This window comes from Piliocolobus tephrosceles, chromosome 15 (genome assembly GCF_002776525.5).
Source record: "Piliocolobus tephrosceles isolate RC106 chromosome 15, ASM277652v3, whole genome shotgun sequence".
Lineage (NCBI taxonomy): Eukaryota > Metazoa > Chordata > Mammalia > Primates > Cercopithecidae > Piliocolobus > Piliocolobus tephrosceles.
Window position 1 is genome coordinate 5,919,836 of NC_045448.1, and position 24,066 is coordinate 5,943,901.

A 24,066-nucleotide genomic window follows, 5' to 3' on the forward strand; every position below is an offset into this window, starting at 1 on the left:
TTTAGGAGAAAGGGTAATAGGATATATCATTTTACCTGATGTGATTATTATGCATTGCGTGCCTGTATCAAAGTATCTCATACCCCTCATAAATGTACACATCTACTATGTACCCACAAAAATTGAATATTAAATATATATAGATAGATATTCCTACTATGTACCCACAAAAAATAAAAATTTAAAAAAGACGGTATAATAATCTGTGATTCTTAATTATTAAATTGCAATGTGGGAACACTTTGCCTTGGTCAGTTTTGGTACCATATTCTAATTAATGTTAACCACGTTTGGGTGCTCTGCCAGTAGATTATTGATTTCCAAAGCCAGAGATTTTGTTTCTTTAGGTGTATCAGGTAAACTCTAACTTAGCGCAGGCAGAAAACAAATTTTTAGACCTCAGTCAAAGCATATCTCTACTGTAAACATTGGAAGCTATCAATTAGACAGAGTATCTCTTTAGGATTGAAATGACAGCTGAGTGAGAGTTCACAGTAAGGTAAAACAAGTCCCTGGGGCAGGAGCTCTGTCTCTTGCTATTTTGCCTCATTGCAAAGCACAATGCCTAGCACATGGCAGACACTTACAAATGTCCTGGAGTTGTAGAAACCAGTTATTTAGCTGATATTTGCAAAGCATACTTAAAACGAAAAATAACAAGTGCAAACACAAAAAACACAAAATGAAGTGTTTGAAAGTTTATTCAAAAACTTTGATTAGCTATTATGGTACACCCTCCGCCCGTAGTAGGGTATTTTGAATGATTTGTAATAAAGATGCAGACTGCATAATATCCTGGAGGGTTGTCATGCCCAAGGCCATGAGGGCCAGTTCTTATAAACATCGCAATATTCTTCCCTCTCTCTGGTGCTGCTATGAGTCCTCTCCTCACCAGATACCTTGTTCCTTAACATACTCTTGCCTGCTATCTCTGAAAATCTGACCAACACTGAATTTTATCGGCCATTGACCCTCATGTATGACTGTAAGATTCCTTGGCATGTGACTTGTGAGTGCATTATTCTCCTCATATATTTTTCCTTATTGGAGCAACACCAGGCTTGGGCAAGAGGACCGTAGATGAACGGAGGAAAGACAGTATGTTAGTAACTAAGTTGATCTTGCGATTGAGAGACAGAGGAAGAGCCACAGCCAGAATTTGTCAAATATGTACTCATTTTAATGACTGAGGAGTGGGGCTATATGAAGAGGTCTGAGGGAGATGATTCTAGGCCTGTCTCCATCTCTGTGACGTAGCTAACAGGTCATCTGCAAGGACAGAAGTTGGCAGGGTGAGGTGAGAGGCATGAGGAGACTGAGTCTTGGAACCACAAGTATACATAAGCAGAGAGGACCACCAGGCTCCAGAAAGACATTCAGAGTGGCTGAGCCACCAGCTGAGAGCTCAGGGATCATGCATTTGCAGAAAATCCAGAATTTCTGACTGGAAATTTTCCATCCTATGTGAAAAACAAATAAACTAGCAACCAAACTGAGCAGTTTTGTGTGTCTCTTAATGAAAACTTCTGATGTATTGCCAGTAACATTTCTTCTAAACTACCTTGTTGAAAACAGGACACAGAGAACCGGTGATACAGGCACTTGGAGTAAGTAAGGCCTCAGCGTGCTGCCTGGGCCCTTATTCATCATATACATACGGATTTTAATACTTGGTGTAATGGTTCCTCCCAACATCCTTTCACATTCTTTATATTTTATATTTATCCATTAATTCAGGAAACATTTATTTTGTAGTTATTGATGGTAGGGACAGGAGGCAAGACAATTCTGGGCAGAAGAGGTCGGGTCCCCAGCAAGGACCTGAGACCAGGGCCCAAAGTGAAAACTTACATTCCTGTTCTCCCACTCGAATGTCGCCTTTTCTAAAACCACCCGTGGCCCCGCCCCACCCCATCCTGTGCCTATAAAAACCCCAGACCCAGCTGGCAGAGAGAGGACATCAGAGAGAAGTGACTTGACTTCAAAGAGTCAGCTTGATGGCATCCCTTTGGAGAAGAATCCAGCTAGGGATGACTGGACTTAGGGGAAGATAACCTTCTGCATCTCCTTATCAGTTCCCTTTCCTTCTTAGAGCCACCTGCATTAGCAATAAAATCCTCTGCATTGTCCACCTTTCAATTCATTTGTGTGACCTCATTTCTCCTGGACACTGGACAAGAACTCGGGTGCCATGACAGTGAATGCAACAGGCTGTCATGCTGACCCTTTGCCCTCACTGGCAGAAGGCAGCTGCCTCACCCAAAAAAGCAGAGGGTCTACTAAGCTGTTAACACTTCAACTGTGCATGGATGGCAGAGCTAAAGGAGCAGTGTAACACGCCCTCTGGGCCTTCAGGGGTTGTGGGCACCCTCCCAGATGCTGCCATGGGGCCTGTAAGGAGTTTTGCTCCTGCTAGAGCCCAAAGCGCTTGCCCTGGCTCCTGCATCCACCCACCTGAGTGCTCTCCCTCACCTGTGAGGGGTGGAACGCAGTAAGTCTGAGTGTGTGGTGTTTGCTCCTGCCAGTGACGAAGTAGCCAGCTGATTCCAGCACCCACACACTTCAGTTCCAGCCTCATTCACTCTCACGCTCCCTCTTGTGAGGGGTTGAAAGCTGTGGCCTGGGTAAATGGGGCGCCCCGTCGCCAGTCCCGCAAACGGGTCAGGGAAATACCTGCTTCATTGCTAACGTATGGGTAGAGGACTCAGGACTTCCTTTTGGATGCTAAACTCTTTTGTATATGTTATTTGGCAAAAATTTATCTCTTTAGCCTCAGACACTAATGGATATTTGAATCACCTAAGAATACTAGAAAAATGCTGACTCTGGGCCCATGGGACCAACGTGAGTCCTGAGGGTGTGCACTTCAAAACATTTCTGAAAGATGTCACTGTGGTTTGGGGGCTTCACTTTATGTGGCAAAGTTGATGGCCAGTTTCTCATACTTGGACCAGATCCTTGTTAAACGTGCTAATTCCCAGGCCCCAAGCTAGACATTCTGATTGAATTGGGCAGGGTGGAAACTAGATGTCCGCGTTTTCTTTGTTCTTTTTTTTTTTAGATGGAGTTTCCCTCTTGTTGCCCGGGCTGGAGTGCAATGGTGCGATCTCAGCTCACTGCAAGCTCTGTCCCCCAGGTTCAAGCGATTCTCCTGCCTCAGCCCGCTGAGTAGCTGGGATTACAGGTGTTTGTCACCACACCCAGCTAATTCTTTGTATTTTTAATAGAGACGAGGTTTCATCATGTTCACCAGGCCTGACCTCAAGTGATCACCAGGCCTGAGCTCAAGTGATCCACCCACCTCGGCCTCCCGAAGTGTTGGGATTACAGGCTTAAGGCACAGCACCCAGCCCTTTTTGTTTGGTTGTTTTTAAAATTAATTATCCCAGTTGATTTACATGGGACCTAAGTTTGCAAAGCAGTGCTCAGAGCTGTACCCTCAATGGTGCCCTCCTCATCATGCAGCTATTCTACCATAGGCAGAGCTGCAGTGGCTAAAATATACAAACAGGAGTGGCTTTGAGTAACAGAATTTAAAGGACTGCAAGGTTACTAAGACCTGCGAGGGTGTCCAGCTTCCAAATGCTCGAGCTTAAAGTTATGGATATAGTCAGTTCGGCCCCCATGAAAGAGCCCTGTCACTCTCTCTCCAGGGTGTCTTGAAGTTACAGACTCTCTCTTGTCCACAAATTTCCTGCTCTAGCTGCTAAGGCTTGCCGGCTGAGTCTCTGGATGTGGCAAACCTAAATTGTCAGGCAGCAGAAATAATGCCTTACCCTTCTGACTGCTGTGAAAGGAAAATAAATCTTGGGGCCCCAAAATCACTAAGCGACAGGGGAAAAAATCAAGCTGGGAACTGCTTGGACAAAGCTGCCTCCCATTCTATTCAAAGTCACCCGTCTGCTCACTGAGAGAAATGCACATCTGTTTGCCTCCTTTGGAAAGGCTAATCGGAAACTCAAAAGGATGCAAACATTTGTCTTTTATCTACCTATAACCTGGAAGCCCCCTTCTCACTGCAAGTTGTCCTGCCTTTGCTTTGAATTGTCCTGCCTTTCTGGACTGAACCAATGTTTATCTTACATATATTGATTGATGTCTTATGGCTCCCTACAATGTGTAAAACCAAGCCATGCTGGGACCACCTTGGGCACATGCCATCAGACCTCCTGAGGCTGCGTCATGGACATGCATCCTTAACGCTGGCAAAATAAACTTCTTAAATTGACTGAGACCTGTCTCAGAAATTCTGGGTTCGCACTGCCAAAATCTGCACTAAACCCTATCAGAACGGTTGGGAATGTATACTTTTTTATCCCTTTGAGCAACAAATCTCCTGCCTTCTTCTTCTAATAAGGCTAATGAGGACCAAAAATGGTTCTCTGCAGATTGTCTTTAATTCATACTTTGTGAATTTATGGTCTCTGAGTTAAAGACTTGTACATTTAAAGTAATATGAACATACCCTTATTTCCACCTTTGGAATATCAGTCTAGTTACATAAGGCTACTGAAAAAAAATAGATAGATAGACAAAATCCTACAGGTGTTGAACTTATTGTGCTATTACTCATTTGTAGGTAGAAGAGGTGGGTAAAAAATATTAAGTATGGATTATACATGCATTGGTTCATTCATTACTTCCTTCAATACACATTACCATCTTGGCTCACTGCAACCTCCACCACCCAGGTTCAAGCGATTCTCCTGCCTCAGCCTTCTGAGTAGCTGGGATTACAGACATGCACTACCATGTCTCGCTAATTTTTGTATTTTTAGTAGAGATGAGGTTTCACCACGCTGGCCAAGCTGGTCTCAAACTCCTGACCTCAAATGATCCACCCGCCTCGGCTTCCCAAAATGCTGGGATTGCAGGCATGAGCCACCATGACTGGCCACACATTTATTAACTTTTGATGGCAAGAATGGAAAGAACACATTCCTCCATATATCATAGCCTGGAGAATCTCCGATAAGGTTACAACCGATTGTAAAAGCGCAGGAACTGATAAGAAAACTGCTAAAAGTATAACTTAAAATGTAAACCAATTGTAATGCTGTAACCAGAAGAATTCCCTTGTTTCTCTGTAACTTTACATATCCTGTTTACGTCGGGGTATAAGAAGCCAGCGCACGCATTGTTCGAGGCCCTCTTGTATGTTGTGGAACGGAGGGACCAAGTTCGACCTTGCAATAAAGATCCTTGCCGCTTGGCTTTGACTCTGGACTCTGGTGGTCTTCTTCGGGGAATAAACGGTCTGGGCATAACAGAACTATATTCTTCACATCTTTTTGTATCATCCAGAAATGGGGTCTTGCATAACATCATTATAATCCATCAAGTATTTGTCGTGTTTTCAAGAAAAAGTGGGTGTGGACATTAAATTTGGCTCCACATGGTAACTTCCTTGCTGACCCTCGATGAGCAGAGTGTGCACCTTGGACCCCCTCGCTGCAGTGCCCCCCAGTGTTGAGCACAGCGCTGGGTGTGCAGTAGGCACCCAAAAGTCACCAACTAGTTTCCTATCTTAAACCAGCACCAACTCTGACAGCCCCGACTAAATACCATTACACTTACCAGCCTACTGCTATCATCTGACCTAGTAGGAAAATCAAATTAAGCATCTTGCCACTTTCTTTTTCTTCATCTTTTTTTTTTCTGCTTATTTTCCTCTGTCTCTGTTGTCCTTCTCATCCCATGTCCAATGTCTTCCCCCTACCCCCATCTCCCTCTGGGCTATAGATCTCCATTTCAAATAACTTTGATCTACTCTTGAATGGGAAGGCTTTTAACCTCATAGGCCACATTAAGATAAAATTCTGACATTATTATGTAAATATGTTTTATTTTTTTCTGTCATCTTATACTATTTTAAGAAGGAAGCATTTGCTTTCGCAAGTGGTCAGAGTGTATGCTGAAATCTCAGGGGACTGAGCTTGTCTTTATTTGTCTCCTCTATAAAATGCAGGGAGCCTGAGTGCATGCATAACAAGATTCAGGGATGAGAGGAAGAAAAGGAAGCCGGGGCTTCTCGAAAGCTGACTTCTATCTCGTGCTGGGCAGCTTCACTGACGAATTACAAAGCTGAAAGGCGAGAGAATATTCCTCTGATGGTAGCATTGTGTTATGACTGTCATTCTTTCTTTTAGTGTATCCCTTTCTCTTTCTGTAGAATGAGAAAAAGGTTGCATAATTTTCCAGAGATATTGAAAATGAAGCCTCCATCCACACACACTTTGGAAACGTAGCATGAAGTCTTTCACAGAAAACTATCGTCATTGTGGTTTACAAGATGGATGAAATCAGAGTTCTTGAAATAGAAGTACTATAATATAAAATAATAATTTATCACTATTACTATTACAACTAACAACAAAATGAAAATCTAGAGATACAAGAATTCAAAACTAATAGGAATAGAATGCCTTATGAAAATAGTCTTATCAATTTAACTTTTACAGTTTCCCTTTTTTTAACAAAAAGCAAAATTTTAGATATCCTTTTGAAACAATTTGCATGCCTATCATTCTAGAATTTTCTGATTTTCCCCGAGCTGTGGCAATTATCACTCTGTTACTAAGTTCAATACAATTTTTTTGACAGCAGTGCTTAATGTGTCTAATGTTAAAATCCAGAACTACAAAACCTTTCTATTCACAATTACAGATAATAAATGTACATAATATTTAATTCAACTATATTATAACACTGAAAATGCATAAAACTGGCTCTTAATAAGCATGCACGTCAAATAGAGAATAAATGTAGGTATGAGTCCGATAAAGAGCCAGTGTACTGGGCTGCCAGTGCTCACTGGGATATGGGCATTAGCCAGTCAGTTTACACTGGGAACAGTTAACCTGGTTTTGGCAGGGGAGAGAGTGTATAACTGACATGTAAAAATGGAGGAAGGAGGATCCAATTCCATTACGGTTTTTCTGGGGCTATGTTTTTCATAGTATATGGTTTCTTAACCAACTTATGTTTAATTGACATAAAATAAACCACTGCTCACCATCCCCAATATAAATACTGACCGATGTTCCTTGCTAATACAAGAAAATAAATGATTTTATAATGAGATTGGTTTAATACATATGTAATATAATCCATAGCATACAACCAGCATATAGTAATTCAGTTTCTAATATTTGTGGAACATTTTTCTGATTATCCTATATTAGACCAAATATTATTAAGTTCCCAACATTATAGATTGGGAAAGTGTATAGATTACAATCACCGTGAACAATAAGATACAAACACAAAGTGTTAAATTGTTGCATACACTTGTCAATTTTTTTCAAAAAGCTAATAAACTCTAACACAAAGGAAACAAAGTTTAATAAGCAAAGCAATAAGAAAATAATAAAAGCAGACTATATCTGAAAACTCAATATAAAGCAACTAAGAAACTAGCAAGTGACTAATTTAGTAATTCTAAATAAAGTCACTAAATAATGTGGCTTTTTGCAAAATATGCTTTTGAGAGTCAGTGCTCAGCAACTGGACATGTATAGGCAAAAAAAAAAAAAAAAGAAAGAAACAAACAAAAAAAAACCTCAACCTAAACCTCACATTCTATACACAAATTAACCCCAAATTGGTAATGGGCTTAATTTAAAATTACAAAATTTTAGAAGAAATTATATGCAAAAATTCTTAGCATTTGTCAAATTCAGAATTAGGCAATTTGTAGACTTAACACCAAACACACAATCCATAAAAGGAAAAATTCATAAATTAAACCTCACTAATATGAAAAGCCTTGCAATGTGAGACACCTGACAAAAACAAGAAATGGGGAAAGGATTCCCTATTTAATAAATGGTGCTGGGAAAACTGGCTAGCCATGTGTAGAAAGCTGAAACTGGATCCCTTCCTTACATCTTATACAAAAATTAATTCAAGATGGATTAAAGACTTAAGTATTAGACCTAAAACCATAAAAACCCTAGAAGAAAACCTAGGCAATACCATTCAGGACATAGGCATGGGCAAGGACTTCATGACTAAAACACCAAAAGCAATGGCAATAAAAGCCAAAAGAGACAAATGGGATCTGATTAAACTTAAGAGCTTCTGCACAGCAAACTAAACTACCATCAGAGTGAACAGGCAACTTATAGAATGGGAGAAAATTTTTGCAATCTACCCATCTGACAATGGGCTGATAGCCAGAATCTACAAAGAACTTAAACACATTTACAAGAAAAAAATCAAACAACCCCATCAAAAAGTGGGCAAAGGATATGAACTGGCACTTCTCAAAAGAAGACATTTATGCAGCCAACAAACATATGAAAAAATGCTCATCATCACTGGCCATCAGAGAGATGCAAATCAAAACCAGAATGAGATACCATCTCACACCAGTTAGAATAGCAATCATTAAACAGTCAGGAAACAACAGACACTGGTGAGGCTATGGAGAAATAGGAACAGTTTTACACTGTTGGTGGAACTGTAAACTAGTTCAACCATTGTGGAAGACAGTGTGGTGATTCCTCAAGGATCTGGAACTAGAAACACCTTTTGACCCAGCCATCCCATAACTGGGTATATACCCAAAGGATTATAACTCATGCTACCATAAAGACACATGCACACGTATGTTTATTGTGGCACTATTCACAATAGGAAAGACTTGTAACCAACCCAAATGTCCATTAATGGTAGACTGGATTAAGAAAATGTGGTACATATACATCATGGAATATTATGCAGCCATGAAAAAGGATGACTTCATGTCCTTTGCAGGAACATGGATGAAGCTGGAAGCCATCATTCTGAGCAAACGATCACAAGGAGAGAAAGCCAAATACTGCATGTTCTCACTCATAGGTGGGAATTGAACAACGAGAACACTTGGACACAGGGCGGGGAACATCACACATCGGAGCTGTTGTGGGGTGGGGGTCAGGGGTAGGGATAGCATTAGGAGAAATACCTAAAGTAAATGACAAGTTAGTGGGTTCAGCAAACCAACATGGCACTTGTATACCTATGTAACAAACCTGCATGTTGTGCACATGTACCCTAGAACTTAAAGTGTATATATATAAGTATATAAAGCCTTGCAATGTGAAAGACTGCAAAAGAATGGAAAGACAAATTACAAACTAGTAGAAAATGTTTGCAAACCACAAATCTGACAAGCACACATATCTGGAATACACACACACACCACACACACACATGGATACATAAATTTAAAACTCAACAACAGTATGTGTGAAAGAATAAAAACCATGATAATATCTGAGAAGGGCATGGATATGGAGCAGCAGAAACTCTAAGACTCCTCCAAAATTTTTGTTACGAGCAATCCTCAAGACAATTTAACAATATATGAAGAAACCTTAGAAATGCACGTTTTCTCTTTTAATTTTTTTCTCAGAATGTATCTTAATAATTAATCTGCCAAGTATAAAACATCTGTAAATGACAAATTCATCATACTTTTGCATTTAAAATGGCAATATCAAAATAAATTAACTATCCCATGGAAATAATTGGCTAAAATAATTTATTCTCCTACACACTTATGTTACATTATAGAACAATTAAAAATTAAACATTGTACTGAACACACTTTATGAAGTATTTTTTGACATATGTAATGATGATGTATTCACCGGATAAAAACCACGAAAATTCAGCAAGACGTACACAGAAAGATTCCATCTCTGTGATATAAAATATATACACATCTGTCCGTCCATGTGCAGAAGTGCATATTTGTGTAGATGAAAAGACCCAACGGAAAGAAGTACTGATTGGTAACGGCAGTTCTGAGTGATAAAATTTTGGAGTTTTAATGTTTTGTTCAAGCTGTTCTGTACATTTTCAAAAATAAAATGATGCTGTTTTTAGAATCAGCAAAAAATGGCAAAGCATTAGATAATTTTTACACACTTTCTATTTATTACATAAAGTTCAGAAATCCTCAGAAATGTAGTAGAACAGGGAGAGTATGACTTCCCCAGTGCCAAGCAGTAACCACGGGTGTGACTTCATGGAATATTCCTCCAGTTCTCCTGCTGCACAGAGGTAAACACACAGTTAGGATGGAGCTTTATGCACAGCGATGTGCCTGCTCTTCCTTCCTCGCTAAGCCCCAAGCATTCCCCGGCAGGTGTACCGAATAGACGGCCCAGCATCGCATTCACCCCCAAGCCAGGGACCTAATGCACAACCACTAACCTTCATCAGCGTGAATGTCCCAAAGCCCCCTTTGCCTGATGGTTGTAAAACCTACAACTGGCCGGGCGCGGTGGCTCACACCTGTAATCCCAGCACTTTGGGAGGCCGAGGCAGGCAGATCACGAGGTCAGGAGATGGAAACCTTCCTGGCTAACACGGTGAAACCCCTGAAAATACAAAAAATTAGCCGGACGTGGTGGCGGCGCCTGTAGTCCCAGCTACTCGGGAGGCTGAGGCAGGAGAATGGCGGGAACCCAGGAGACGGAGCTTGCAGTGAGCCGAGATGGCGCCACTGCACTCCCGCCTGGGCGACAGAGCGAGACTCCGTCTCAAAAACAAACAAACAAACAAACAAACAAACAAACAAACAAACAAAAAACACCCTACAACTCTCAGACTTCCCCTGTCCCAGGTCCTCAATACAGCCCCCAACACTTCTGCATATCCAAACTCACTGCCCGGAAAGCCTCTCCCGCACGCAGGGCGCCCCTTCTGTACGAATGCACGTATTGCAACAGGTGAGTGTCCAAGAGCATTTTCGCCTAGGATTTATCTTCAAAGGGTTAATGGGACTCACTGCGAGGGGAACAGGCCTGCTCCGTTAAGGAACAGGGCAAGCTCAGGTCTGACCGATGTAAAATGTGCCCCGGGTCTGAACCGTGCCCTTGGGATTGGGTCGGATTTTCAGCTTTTGTTGGTTCTGTAAGTTGGATTTCAGGGAGGGCCTTTCTTTCGTTTCTTTACAACTATTCAGCTTCGAATCAGCAGTGAAAGCAGAAGCTCCTCCTTCCAAATCTGAATGGACGCCCAGCCTTCAGGCTACAGCAGAGCCAGCTCTTCCACAGACCTGCTCCATAGAGGACACCCCAACCCCAAGAAAAGCTGCTTATGTTCTAGAAAACTTCCAGAGGGAAAAGACGGTGCTTCAGCAGTGTAGCTAAAATCCTAGATCCAGAAAGTCAAGCAGACCACCAGAGGATGCCTGCTCTTTTTTTTTTTTTTTTTCCTGTAGGCAGGAATTAACATCAGGAATGCTTTTATGTTATTAGTAATAGGCTTAAAAATTAGCTTTCCTTTTACATTTCTTGCAGAGACCTTTACCCACACAAATTACCCAAGAAAATGATAAAAGGACAGAAACCAATGCAGGAAAAGATGAGATGAAAGCAAAGCAACAAAACACTGAGCTGGCAGATAGGAAAGCTGAATTCTATCTCCACGTGGCCAATGTCTCACTAGAGCTGGGGTCACTCCTCCCCACCTCAGTTTCTCCTTTTGTCAAGTCATTTCCAACTCTAGGTTACAGCAAGGGAAGTTGCTGTTAGGATTGGTCTTCTTGTGTCTAACTACAAAAGTCTGTCAGTTCTTCAAGGTCATTAAGTGAGGATTCACCCGCAGAATATCTGGCTCTGAGAATGATTATTCCTCACAGGAGAAGTGCAAACCTGGTGTATCACATGTTTGATTTAAAAAGTGGGAGATTGGTTTGGTTGGGCTTAGAAGCTGGGGGGATCTGCTCTCCTATCTTTGGCCCTGAAAGCAGCTGTCAGCAAACAGGGAGGGACGGAAGCTGATTCCACCTTTCTCTTTTTCTTCTGCCACACGGCCTTATCTATGCTGACAAGTGAACAAACCACCCAGCCCTCCCGCAAACCCCATCTCAGCCTTGCAAACTTCTTAGCAGAATCCACGCTAACTTCTGAAAACTTCCCTCCTGCCTGTACCTCATCCCTCAAGTTCACAGCCACCCCTCCAAGGACTTCATTTCAATTCCAGGTTTGTACTGAGGCTGTGGGGCAGACACAAGCAGCTTGTGCAATCCCCGCAGTCCTGGATGAAAACCAACACGTGGCAAATACAACCTCCATCCACACAGTCAACACGCAGCAAATAAAACCTCTGTCCTCACAGCCAACACGCAGCAAATAAAACCTCCGTCCACACAGCCAACACGCAGCTAATACGACCTCCATTCACACAGGTGTATGCAAATGCTTCCTTACCATTGTTCAGTTCAAGGTAAGTTCTGTTCTGAGTCCTGATTCCTTTCTGCCTTTTTTTGGCCAATGCTGAGCTGCATCCTCTCAGGGTGGGCACTCCCACGAGACTCCGGCACTGACTGGGGGCCGGGAGATGCAGCCGGTCTCCATGTATTGCCACCATGCAGGATTTGCTGAGGTGGCCAGCATCCCACTGGAAATTACACTGAGATGTCTCTTACTCCAGTCTGTGTGGCCACCAAGCGTATGTAGACCCTCCTTTACTTCCCTTCCGTATGTCTTGCTGGAGACGTGGACTCTACCCTGATGCTTTCAAGCCACCCTGAGCCATGGAGGTCTTTCTAACAATCTCTTAATGTCTCTGCCTACCCCAGATATCCGGGGAGGGTAACCGGCTTGAGTATTTATAAAATTCTCTGCCCTCACAACGGGTGGCCGGGTGAGTCTAGTGGCAGGTAGGTTCAAGAACCACCACCTCAGCCTTTTAATGTAGCCAGGTGTCTGTGACATTCCACAGGACTCCACCAAGGACACTGGCTCCTTCCAGTTTACAAAGTCTGTGGGCTCGGTTGGGACCCATTTCCCCTTCTTGTTGTCAGAGAGCCAAGCCACCTCTGCCAAATCCTCACCTCCAAGCACACATACTCACGCACTGAGATATGGTCAAGTGATTCTGTCTAGAATTATAACCTTGTAGAAACTCAGTTCCTTCCTGTATAAAATGGGAACAAAGATAAGTGTCTACACAGGGCTTAAATAAAGAGACTATGTAAGCCTCCATCTCATAATTGACAACTGACAAATGCTAAATATTTATCAAGCAGTCAGCTGTGTGCTGTTGTGTTCTGGGCACTCGGATAAGGGAAGGAAGAAAGCAAAGTCCTTGTTCTTACAAAACTTCCATTTTACTTGTAGAAGGCAGACAAATAAGTAAATAAATATAGGCCTTAGGTGATAATGAGTACTAGGAAGAGAAACTAATCATAGAGATTACTTCCGACGGAAGTAGGCACACAATTCCACATGGGCTGTCAAGGCTCCATGAAGAGTGGGATCCCTCTTATGAACGCGCTTGGACACTCTTCCGATCAAAGACTCCAATGCCTTCTCATTATACTCGAAATTTAATCCAAAGTCCTTATGTCTTTATGGTGGCAAACATAGTCCTTGTTTCCCACTTGCTTTTAATGCCTCTTCCAGCCAGAAGCCTGTTCTGCATTATCCGAACGGACATGATCTCTGTCTCTGAGTCCACTGAGGATTTTCTCTGTATCACGCCTGCGTCACTGTAACTGTGTGCGTTTGTAATACTATAAAAACATACATGTATTTTTTTCCCTGCCTATGTTACCACGTAACTAAGTCCCTTCTCTCTGCTTCAAGAAGCTGGGAGCACAGGAGGCAAACAAAAGACTGCAGGAGCTGCAGGTGACTTCAGCCAGAGCGGCCCAGCTCTGGGCACGTATAGGCCTTCTGTGTTCAGGAGCAGAGGCCGCCCTTGCTCCTCATTCCCGCATTTCAGAGTGGACTCTGAGATCCTGCTTCTGGCTCTCCTCAGAGCCCTGATTTCCCACAGCTGCCTTCATCTGAGTCTCGTTCACAAGCCTGACCTGCTCCCGATCTCCACCCCGGCCCATCTCTGTGCTCCTGTTTGGCCAAGATCCCCCCTCTCCCGTTGATTCACTGGGCTCCCCGGTGCCATGAAACTGGCTGCAGAACCAATGTTACCTGAAAAGAACTGAGACCATTCTGTGTTGAAATCCCAATTCTCTTCCTTTCCAAACTGTGAACTTGGTGGAGTTCTTTAAAATCTTCTCCTAACCTCAGTTTAACTCATCTGTACAATGGGGATAGTGGTTCCCCTCATAGAGTTGTGTGTGAACCGAATGAAACAACATATGTAAGGTTTCTAGCACAGAGTAAGTGCTCAGTGCAAGTTAGCTGGACTTGTAGCTCTTAGCTATGAATATTCCAGCTAACACATCTGCAGCTGGAAGCTACTGGTAATTCTATATGGTTCTATTATGCTCAGTAGCCTTCTTTTCAGACGGTAAGACACATAGATATTTGATGCATTGTAGACTGTATTTATTTTACCATTTAATTTATTTAATGAAGATTTTTCCCTGAAGTTATATGTATATATTCTCTTTATAGAAAATGTGTGTACCTACCCACCCAAAATAAACTCCTTCGATTTAGTGGCACCAGAGTCGGCTACATGACTGCTCTCTGGCCTACATCCTGTTATGGTTACAAAATTCAACTTCAACAGGAACTGAAGAGTCTTTCTCCTGGCTGACATCAGAGAGGACACCTTGTCATGATTGAGAACTGGAGCCAAAGATAAAACCGAACCACAGACCAAAGAGTTTTCATGTGAGGAGCAAAACTGTTAAAAAGTGTTCAGTTCGTGTGAAGTGGTCTTCTGGGGGTCTTCACTTCTTAGGTATTCCTTTCTCCTTGGAGTTCTTTCTTCCTCACTTAATTTCTCCTTCCACCCTTTCTCCCCCTCCTACCGTTTATCTTTCTTCTTTCCTTCCTTCTTCCCTCCCTCCTCTTCCTCCCTCCTTCCCTCTCCCCAGTCCTTCCTTGCTTCCTTTATTCTTTCTTTTCCTCCTTCCTTCTTTCCTTCTTTCCTTCCTTCCTTCCCTCTCTCTTTCTTTCTTTTTTCTTTCTTTCTTTCTTTCTTTCTTTCTTTCTTTCTTTCTTTATTTCTTTCTTTCTTTTTCTTTCTTTCTTTCTCTCCTCTCTCTCTTTCAGATATTATCTCTGTTTATTTTTTAGATATAATTCCTATCCAAGAAGCTTGGGGTTGCATTGTACCTGGAGGTCTCCTACCCTAGGAAGTCCAGTAACTAGAATGAGGTCCACAGGAAATAGAGCAACATTAGACTTTTAAGGAATTCCAAAGACATTTTCACAGTCGAGACACAGTCCAGCCTCAGTTCCCAGGACTATCTCTCCACAATGTCTATTTCATTATTCATACAACAAACAAATTACTGCTTTATACCATTGAATTTTCTCTCTTTTCTTCAATTCTGTCTAGCATTTTATATTGTTGTAGGTTTGTGCTTAACGTCCTCTAAAATACCAACATTTATAGGCCTGTTGCCTACTTATTTTATTCCAGGCGATGAGATAAATGCTATATGTCTTTTTAAACTAATACACCTTTTATAAATTCTTCAGGTAAATTATCTATGCACATTTTTCTACAGAGAATTTCAAGAAAGTTAAATAACTGACCCAGGATTTAGTGAGTAGAAACTCTGGGATTCAAACTTAATCTTCTTGATTACAACAATTGCATCTGCTTCATCACTTCTTGTATTTTTATTAGGTCAATATTATATTCAGAACCTTTTATGATGGTGTAATTAAATTTCAAATTTGAGATTTATTTAAACGATTTCTTTTTCATAGATAGAATAACAGAAAATTTTCAAACTGCAGCACTCAAAAAATGGTAAGTCATTTGTTCCAAGGCAATGTTTTATAATAATCATGACATCTTAAAGATGCTGCTGAAAACAGCAGTCAAACAGGCATGCACTTAAATCCTGTCCACACTATTTACTGCCTTTGAGGCTTTAAACAAATTATTTAGTCTTTCAAATGCTCACATTTCTCATTTGTCTACTGGAGTAATAGTAGATAATGTCTTGCCTGAACTTCACTGGAAAGCAGAACTGAGACAAGGCTTGCTTCTAGCTGGTAAATTTTGTGGAGTGATTTCAGGGAAAAGGAATGAGGCAGCGGGAGAGTGAAAGCAACCATTTCCCAATGCTTCCCTCCCTCACTGGTGCACATGGCTCTGTGTCATTAAGGCCCATACACTTCCAGGCTGTTCATTCATGGGTACAGGCCTCTCCCTACACTGTCAGAAAGCTAGAGACAGCAGCTGAGGCAAAGTGGTGCCATGCCACACCTGTGCAGAGCTGGTTATTGTAACAACAGCTAGACAAAAAGTCGAGCCAAAAGACTTGGGTGGGTCACCAAAGATATCCCATATTTTCTACTTCTTTGCTCCTGGCCTGCATTATCCAGTCTGACAGAGAGTGTTCAAAGTGGTTCCATGTCAGTTTACAATAGATATAGCATGAGAGGGTTAACATAACAAGTCACGGTCCCTGTTCCTGTAAATGTGATTGACGTATTTTATATCTGAGAAGAATGAGTCACTTGCTCCTCTGGATAAATGGGATTCAATAAAATCAACCCCCACCAAGTAGTTTTCTGGTCTTTATGAGCTCTCATGTTGAGAATTCAGAAGAAATATTGGGCTTTCAACAATGGCAATAGCTTGATTAGCCTTGATGAGTGGGAATCTGTGCTGTTTGGTTCATGCAAAATCTCAGTCTTAGCCATTCATAAACCCACTGGAGAAACATTTGACCAGCCAAGAATTATAAAGGATGAATCGTAAATACTGGTTGTTAAGAGACAGGTTGTTAAGTGACTGGTTGTTAATATAATATTGAGCTAATAAGAATACAAGAAGTGATGAAGCAGACGCAATTGTTGTAATCAAGTAGGTTAAGTTTGAATCCCGGAGTTTCTACTCACTAAATCCTGGGTAAGTTATTTAACCTTCCTGAAACTCTTTGTGGACACACTTGTGAACATTGATAATGTAAAACACAATAATTCTGCATGCTTTGTACCCATTTATCTAGATACATCTATGTGGCTCCCCTTTCAAATCCCTTGTCTTCCTGTCCTTTGATCTACCATATAAGCCATTTTCTAAGAAGATACAATTATAAAGAATAATATTTTCCCTTGAAAATATGAAGCACTATTTGAATATGAATTCATTGCTTACTTAAATGAAGTAGAGCTATGCTGGACAGTCAAGTCTTTCCAATGTAAAGCAAACTGCAGATCTTAGGAAATACTTTGTCTTGAGTTGTGTTGGTTACTGAGGCAGGAGGTTGTAGACATCAGTTTGAGGAAGTTGATTTTTGTTTAAAGAAGTGGGAGTGGATTAACTACAGCTTTAGCGGCACGTTTTGTGGTGGGTATAGAGGCCAGGATAGGGTTGATGTCACTGGGCTGAGTCACGTATCCATTACTGACGTTCATACTATGATGAGGCTGCCACTGATTGGCTGGCTTCCAGAGATGTCTTCACTAGGGCAACCTGCCACTGAAGAGATTATGTAGGCTTAAAAACAATCCTGACATTTGCTTGTTATGAAGACTATAGAACTCTTATTGGTTAATAAGACCAGCTTAAAATGAGTTCTGCTAGCTCTTGGTTACCATGAGTATAGAACAATTCTAGGAAATGGGGGGGTGGGTCTTTGTTTCATTTTGTTTTGTTTTATTTAACTCTCCATTGTGTTCCCTTTTGCTCATCCTCAGCAAAACTGCAGAAGGGATCATCGGCTTCCAGGAAATGTCCAGATCCTCATCTCTATGGTTGAATCTCCTTCGGGATGAGGTTTTCATTTTTGTTTTCTCTGCAATGATATAATTTTCCATTCAAGTATCAATCAGCAAAATTTTGTCCCATAATTTGTTGAGTCAACTTTTGAATTATCTGTTAGGATAGTGGATAAACAGAAAATTTCAAAACTTTAGGCAACACACATTGAACAAGATTTTTCCTAGAACCTAAAAACTTGATCTAAAATTTCTAAAGAAAAAAAAGCCCAAGAATAGCCAACACTCTCTGGATGAAAACCTAAATGGGGCCAGGTGTGGTGGTTAATGACTGTAATTCCAACATTTTGGGAGGCCGAGGCGGGCAGATCACTTTCAGGAGTTCGAGACCAGCCTGGCCAACATGATGAAATCCTGTCTCAACTAAAAATGCAAAAATCAGCTGGGCATGGTGGCAGGCACCTGTAATTCCAGCTACTCAGGAGGCTGAAGCAGGAGAATCACTTGAACTTGGGAGGTAGAGGTTGCTGTGAGCCGATATTGCACCACTGCTCCAGCCTGGATGACAGAGTGAGACTCCATCTTAAAAAAAACAAACAAACAAAAAAACTACATGAGAAAAATTGTCTTGCCAGAGAACAACTTATCAAAAAGTTATAATAATACAAACACTATAGAGAAAAAAAAAGTAACATACAGTTAAAAAAATTAGATCCAGGAATATAAGGATATTTTCTGCAAGACAAACTTAATATTGTAGATATTAGAGGATGTATAGATTATTCAATAAGTGATGCTGAGAAAATTGATAATCAGTATAAAAATTAAATAGGATCCCACTCCCATAAGATACACAGAAGTAAATTCCACATGGCTTAAAGGCTTAAACGTGAACAGCAACTAAAAATATAGAATAAAACAGAAAAATATCTTTGTATTCTTGAAGAGAGGACTACATGTAAACCACACACAAAATAACAACTGTAAATAAAAATGTTTTAAATTGATTATATTTAAATTCAAAAGAATTATTTTAATCCTAAAGCAACTTAAAGTCTGCGAAAATATATCTTCAACCTCAGAGAAATTATCTGTAACACATATAAATGGCAAATGACTAGTGTCAAAAATATATAGAGACATTTTACAAATCAGTTAGAAAATACAAATAGCTCAATAGAAAAATGATCAAAATTCGGTTAATAGGCATGTTACAGGAAAGGAAGATTAAGTAGCCAATAAATACGTAAATAGTTTCACATCTTTTGTAAGTGGGAATAGGCACATTGAAATTAAAAGCATAGTGAGATTAATTCAGACAAGGAATACGGAGATTAAAATCACTAGTTGAATTATTGATGCCAAAGTAACACCTCACCAATTATTTTTCAGTGCAAAGAAAAATTCCTAACTCTACAGGCATACCTCATGTTATTGTTCTTTGTTTAGTTGTGCTTTGCAGATACTGCATTTTTTACAAATTAAAAGTTTGAGACAATCCTGCATCAAGCAAACCTACCAGTGCCATTTTTCTAACATCATCTGCTCACTTTCTGTCTCTGTGTCACATTTTACAATTTTCACAGTATTTCAAAATTTTTCATTATCGTTATATCTGGTATGGTGACCTGTGATCAGTGATCTTTGAGGTTGCTATTGTATTTGCCAAGGGCATCACACACTGCACCTATAAAAGAAAGAACTTAGTTGATAAATATGTGGGTTCTGACTTCCCCAGTGACCAGCCATTCCCACTCTCTCCTTCTACTCAGGCCCTTCCTATTCACTGAAACACAACAATATTGAAAATGAACCAATTAATAACCCAATAACCCTTTAATGGCCTCTAAGTGTCCAAGTGAAAGAGTCTCAAGTCTCTCACCTCAAGTCAAAAGCTGAAAATAATTAAACTCAGTGAGGAAGGCATGCCAAAAGACTAGACTGGCCCAAAGCTCAGCCTCTTGCACCAAACAGCCAAGTTGCAAATGTGAAGGAAAAGTTCATGAAGGAAATTAAAACTATTACTCCAGTAAACACATGAGTGATAAGAAAGAAAAACATCCTTATTGCTAATACGAAGAAAGTTTTAGGGGTCTGGGTAGGTGATCAAACCATCTACATTTCCTTAAGCCAAAGCTTAACTCTAACACTCTTTAATTCAATGAGGGTTGAGAGAAGTGAGGAAGCTACAGGAAAAAAGTTTGACGCTAGCAGAGGTTGGTTCATGAGGTAAAAGGAAAGAAGGATCTCCATAACAAAAAAGTCTCAAGATGAAGCAACAAATGCTGATATATGAATAGAAGCTGCAGTAAGTTTTCTGGAAGATCTAGGTAAGATCATTGAAAAAGGTGGCTGCACTGAATGACAGATTTTCAATGTAGATGAAACGGCCTTCTGCTAGAAGAAGATGCCATCTAGGATTCTCACAGCTAGAGAGAAGTCAGTGTCTGGCTTGCAAGCTTCAAAAGCCAGGCTGACTCACTTTTAAGGGGATAATACAGTTAGTGATTTTAATCTAAAGCCAATGCTCACTTACCATTCTGAAAATCCCATTACCCTTAAAAATTATGGTAAATCTTCTTTGCTTGAGCCCTATAAATGGAACAACAAAGCCTGGGTAACAGTGCATCTGCTTATAGCATAATTTGCTGAATATTTTAAGTCCCCTGTTGAGACCTACTATTCAGACAAAATAAAAAATTCTTTCAAAATATTACCACTCTCTGACAATGCTCCTGGTCACCCAAGATCTCTGACAAAGACATAAAAGAAGATTAATGTTTTTTCATGCCTGCTAAAATGACATACATTCTGTAGCCAATGGATCAATGGATCATTTCAACTTTCAAGTTTTAGTATTTAAGAAATACATTTTGTATGGTCGTAGCTGTCACCGCTAGTGATTCTTCTGATAAATCTGGGGGAAAAAAAAGAAAAACTTTCAGGAAATAATTTGCAGTTCTAGATATCAATAAAAACACTTGTGATTTATGGGAGGAGGTCCACATATCAGCATTAACAAGAATTCGAAAGAGGTTGATTTCAACTCTTTTTTTTTTTTTATACTTTAAGTTCTAGGGTACATGTGCATAACGTGCAGGTTTGTTACATATGTATATTTGTGCCATGTTGGTGTGCTGCACCCATCAACTCATCAGCACTCATCAACCCATCATTTACATGAAGTATAACTCCCAATGCAATCCCCCTCCCCTCCCCTATCCCCATAATAGGCCCTGGTGTGTGATGTTCCCCTTCCCGAGTCCAAGTGATCTCATTGTCCAGTTCCCACCTATGAGTGAGAACATGTGGTGTTTGATTTTCTGTTCTTGCAATAGTTTGCTGAGAATGATGGTTTCCAGCGGCATCCATGTTGCTACAAAGGACACAAACTCATCCCTTTTTATGGCTGCATAGTATTCCATGGTGTATATGTGCCACGTTTTCTTAATCCAGTCTGTCACTGATGGACATGTGGGTTGATTCCAAGTCTTTGCTATTCTGAATAGTGCCACAATAAACGTGCGTGTGCATGTGTCTTTATAGCAGCATGATTTATAATCCTTTGGGTATATACCCAGTAATGGGATGACTGGGTCATATGGTACTTCTAGTTCTAGATCCTTGAGGAATTGCCATACTGTTTTCCATAATGGTTGAACTAGTTTACAATCCCACCAACAGTGTAAAAGTGTTCCTATTTCTCCACATCCTCTCCAGCACCTGTTGTTTCCTGACTTTTTAATGATTGCCATTCTAACTGGTGTGAGATGGTATCTCATTGTGGTTTTGATTTGCATTTCTCAATGCAAATCATTGATGCATTTGATGAGCATTTTTTCAATTTCAACTCTTATGAATACCTTTGAAGCATTGAAGACTGTAGTGGAGGAAATAACCTCAGATACTATGGGAATAGGAAAAAAAATAAACAGAATTGGAAGTGGAGCCTGAAGCTGTGAATATATTTCTGCAATCTCTTATAAAACTTGAGTAAACGAGGAAAAGGAGTTGCTTCGTATGGATCAAGACAAAAAGTGGTTTTTTGAGATGGGATCTACTCCTGTTGAAGATACTATGAACATTTGTTGAAGTGTATTCAGACTATTACGTACAATTATTTGATAAATTAGTGGCAGGCTTTGAAAGGATTGACTCCAATTTGGAAAGTAGTTCTTTGTGGATAAAATGCTATGAACAGCATTAGGGCTACAGAGAAATATTTTACAAAAGGAAGAATCTATTGATGTGGCAAACTTCATTGTTGTTTCACTTTTAGAAATTTCCACAGCAGCGAGCCGAGATTACCACTGCACTCCAGCTTGGGCAAGAGAGTGAGACTGTCTCAAAAAAAAAGGAAATTTCCACAGTCACCCCAACCTACAGCAATCTCCATGCTGATCAGTGAACAGCCATCAACATCAAAGCAAAACCCTCCACCGGCAAAATGATTAGTGCTCACTGAAGGCTCAGGTACTTTTTTTAGCGTCAAAGAATTTTTAATTAAGGTATGTACATTTTTCCTGAGATGCAATGCTCGTACACACTTAATAGACTGTTGTGTAGTGTAAACATAACTTTTTTATGGACTGGGCAGCAAAAAATTTTGTGTGACTCCCTTTACTGCAGTATTCACTTTATTATGGCAGTGAAATCCAACTCCAACCCCTAATATCTCTGAGATATGCCTGTATACTTAAATGATCTGATTGTTTTCATCTCAATAAAATGATCAGTTTTGACATCATTAATTATGATACAACCAAATATCTTTCCCTCTGGCTGCAGGTGATATGAAGTATACCTGTAGTGTGTGCTAGCCAAAAAAAAAAAAAAAAAAAAAAAAGCTGAACTTGAATTCATTAAGCTTTCACGTAACTTTAATTCACAGGTATTAGATATAGAGGCACAATGGCACCATGAAGAAGCAACTAGAGAAATCCACAGAAGTGGGATAGCTTATAAATGTCTTATGCAAGCCAATATAATAAAAAGTGACTGCACAAGAATACAAGAGAGTTAAGAATGTAAAGATGGATTACACTGCATAGTCCTGGATCAGAAAACAATCCAAGCAAACGAGCTGTAAAGAATGCGTAGGCCTATTCAAAAATGAAAATAATACAGAAATGAGAAAAGATGTAAATATACTGACATCAAAAGTTCAAACTTGTTAATTTTAAAAACAGATTACAAACAGTTCATGGGGTATGATCTCACTTTGGTTAAAAAGATCTAGAAGTATGGATACTGAAATATTAAAAGTGTTACTTTCTGGGTGTTGTGAATGTGATATCTTAATATATTGATGCTCTTCTATATTTTCTAATTTCTAATACACATATAATAACAAAATTTTTTGAGAGAAACACCAGGTATAAAAAGGTGACATTTTATACCTATCGCACTGGCAAAAATGTTAAAGTTTGATGAAATCAAGTATTATCAAATATATGGGAAAATATACTTGTAAACTGAGACCCTGAAGAAGACCTTGTCCATGTGCATCTGAACACAAACTCCCACATTAGGTAAAAAATTAGAAACCATTCAATGTTATTAGAACTAACTGGAGTAATGAATTCTGGTATATCTGTACAATTTCACTGTAAAATGGTAAAATAAATGAATCAATTACAGATACACACACAAACTGATGATTTTCAAAACTTTAATTTTGAGAAAAAAATTCATGTCATGAAGAACATCGTCAGATTTTACATAGGTTTAAAGTGGAGACTGCTGCTTTTATATGTTTTCATACATGCAATATGGAAATACTGAAGATATTGTAAAAATACAAGTCACTAGTTACTTCTGGGAAGAAACAAGACACAGTCAGGAGAAGTATACTGGGGACTTCAGAGGTAAAGGTGAATACTCTAAATTTGAGTTGCAGGTACAATTGATTTTATTTTTAATTTTGAAACCATTAATATACCTAAATACAATCATGTGTTGCTTAATGACAGGGATGCTATCTGAGAAATGCGTCCTTAGGTGCCTTTGTCCTTGTGCCAATATCATAGAGCATCTTTCACAAACCTAGATGATAGAGGCTACCTACACACCTAGGCTATATGAAATAGCCTATTGCTCGCAGATTACAAGCCTGTACAGCAGGTCGTTACACTGAGTACTATAGGGAAGTATTTGTGTATCTAGATATATTTAAATATAGAGAAGGTACAGTAAAAATACTCGATTTTAATCTTGGGGACCACCACTGTATATATGGCCTGTTATTGACCAAGATATCATTACATTGTGTATGACTGTATATATAAATAGCATATTTCTGTGTGCATATATTTATGTATATATATAGTTAATCCTTGAATAACATGGATTTGAACTGCATTGGTCCCCTTGTATATGGATTTAGTTTCACCTCTGCCACCCTGGAGACAGCAAGACCAACGCCTTCTCTTCTACCTCCTCCTCAGCCTATTCGATAGGAAAACAC